This window comes from Trichosurus vulpecula, chromosome 7, assembly GCF_011100635.1.
Source record: "Trichosurus vulpecula isolate mTriVul1 chromosome 7, mTriVul1.pri, whole genome shotgun sequence".
NCBI classification, from domain to species: Eukaryota; Metazoa; Chordata; class Mammalia; order Diprotodontia; family Phalangeridae; genus Trichosurus; species Trichosurus vulpecula.
In genome coordinates, this window is record NC_050579.1 from 185,336,564 (window position 1) to 185,339,153 (window position 2,590).

The window sequence follows — 2,590 nt, forward strand, 5'->3', positions numbered from 1 at the left end:
TTTATCATTTGATCCCTACAGCTGTGTTGGCATTGAGATAATGACAGTTAAACCAGTGTTAAATCAATAAAATATTTACATAGCACAGCACATTAAGCTTTATAGACACTTGGAGATAAAACCACATTAGAACAGGACAAGACCATCATTATTACACATTTTGAATCAGCTATTTACAGGCCCCTAATATGACAAGTCTATGTCTGCACACCGGTCCAGTGGGGCAGGCAAAGGCAAAAGGCAGTTACTTTGAGAACGTTAAACATTATGATTTGGAAGCACATTATTATGCTACCCCAGATGACAGGTACCACCCTAAATTGCTCCAAGGTGGTTTCAAATTCTAGAATGGCAGGTCCAGCTGATACAACATGAAGATAGACAACATGTTTACTTTGTGGAGATGTTCTACTCATTCTAATGAGTCATCAAGATTTTGAAGGCAACTCGTCCCAAGAACTTGTCCTGATCATCCTGGTTTCTTAGATTGGGTGACCCTTCAATCTTGCATTCTACTGATATTTCTTGGCCACTGGTCACAAACATGACCTGGACAGCAACTAATGGCTGTAGACAGTTCATGTGCAACTTTTTCCTGTAATATGGATAATACATTAAGTCCAGATTTCCATTTTGGGGGAAAGTTAATAGCTTTACATCTTTTCCTTCCTTAACTTCATAGGCTATCCTGGGTTCTCCTTGAGGCCTTAATCCAATTATTCTATTCATTTCACAAAAATACAAGGATTTCCATCAGGGTAGCTGTAACAGTTATCTTTCAATCCAGAGCAGGCTTCAAGGATCTCAAGAGAAAATCTACAAACCCTTTCAGGAGACATGTCATCCTGTTCAAAAAGCGTGTGTGAAATTCTTGTCTTTTGCTTTCATATGCTCTTAAAAATTTTGTGATGCTGGCAATATGGTTTTCAGAGGTTGACGTTTTAGAGGTATTGATAGAAAACTCCAGTGCACCATGTGGTTTGGGGACAATTGTAAGCCCTGTACTAGAAATCTGGTCCCGGCAATTTGGAGTTTCATCATTCAGTGTGTGAAGCATAACCCGTATCGTAAATGTGAAGAGTGCCCCAAGAAAGCCGCAAAAGGCCAGGTAGAAGAGTAAGATCAAACCCCAGCTCCCCGCTGTCCGCTCCAAGATCTCTCACCTTTTCCCGGGTTGTAGATGAAGCGTTTCCACTCGCCCAGAGTCTGCTCGAAAGGTTTCTTCTCGTCCTTGGTCATGATGGGCACGTGTGGTGAGGGGAGAGGTCCGTGTCAGAGCGTGGCTGTGAGTGCGGGTGGGTGTGAGTGCGCAGGAGTGCGATCGCGGGGTAGAGGGGAAGGGGGAGAGTCGGAGCAGAGGAGGAGGAAGGGGCAGCGGGGGGGGGGGGGGGGGGGGGGGGGGGCGGCCACGTCACTATTAGTGAGAAGACCAGGAAAGGCCTCCTGCAGACGGTTGACTTTAAGATTAGTCTTAAAGGTAGCTAAGTAAGCTAAGAAGTGGAAATGAAGAAGGAGAGTGTACTTGGCATGGGACACAATCAATGCAAAAACTTGGAACTCTGAGTTGGGACTCTGAATGAAAGGCACTACCTGTAGGCCATCGTAGTTGGTCCATCAGGTCTCTGAAGACGAGTAAGTGTAAGCATATTGGAAACCTGGAAAGGAGCCAGATGGTCGAGGGCTTTAAAAAAGAGGTCTTTATATTGGATCTTGGAATTAATAGGAAATTTATTAAGTGGGAGCCTTGAGGACTGGGGTAGAGTCACATCTCTGCTTATGGAAAATCACTTTGGTTGCTGTTGATGCTGAATTGGAATGAGACAAAGCAAGCAATTAGAAGAGTGGCAATAGCTCAGTTGAGAAATGATGAGGGCTTGTACCAGGGTGAGGACTGAGTGGGTAGGGAGAAAAATATTTGATAAAATTGAACAAGTAGATTGACACTGAGTTTGTTCTTCCTTCTCTTAAAATCTTTCATTATCTTCCTATTGTCTACAGAATAAAGTTCAAACTCTATTTGGGCATTTAGGGCCATGTATGATACACCGTCACCTCATCTTCCCGGTCATATCTCAGTCCTTGCTTCAGTCAAATTGGATTTTTCAGTCCAATAAGGTTTCATGCTACCTCTCTAACTCCCTTTGCTCATCCCATTCCCTGTGCCTTTAAGACCACTCCCCTCAATTTCTTGGCTATTGAAGTGCTTAAAAGGCCGGCTCCTCCACCAAAACTTCCTTGATAATTCCCCACTCAGAAATAGCCTTCATTCCCCAGACTTCACGTTGATTTCATTTAAGTCTCGTACACAGATGATTTAAAGAAAAATGTCTCAGATCTTAGACCGTTAGACCTTAAAGATTATATAATCCAACTCCTTCATTTATAGGTGAGGAAGACGAGTCCCCAAAGAAGTTAAGTGACTTGCCCAATGTGAAGTCAAAAATTAGTGGCAGAGTGAGGGCAGCTAGGTGACACAGTAGATAGAGTGACAGGCCTGGAGTCAGGAAGACCTGAGTTCAAATACATTCTCAGGGACTTACTAACTATGTGACCTTGGGCAAGTCACTTAACCTTGGATGCCTCAGTTTCC

General features: G+C 43.6%; 1 pseudogene; it reads right to left on the minus strand.

The window, feature by feature from the left end:
- Positions 1 to 417: 417 nt before the first annotated feature.
- LOC118856130 lies at positions 418 to 1,239 on the minus strand (annotated as a pseudogene).
- Between the last annotated feature and the right edge of the window lie 1,351 nt (positions 1,240 to 2,590).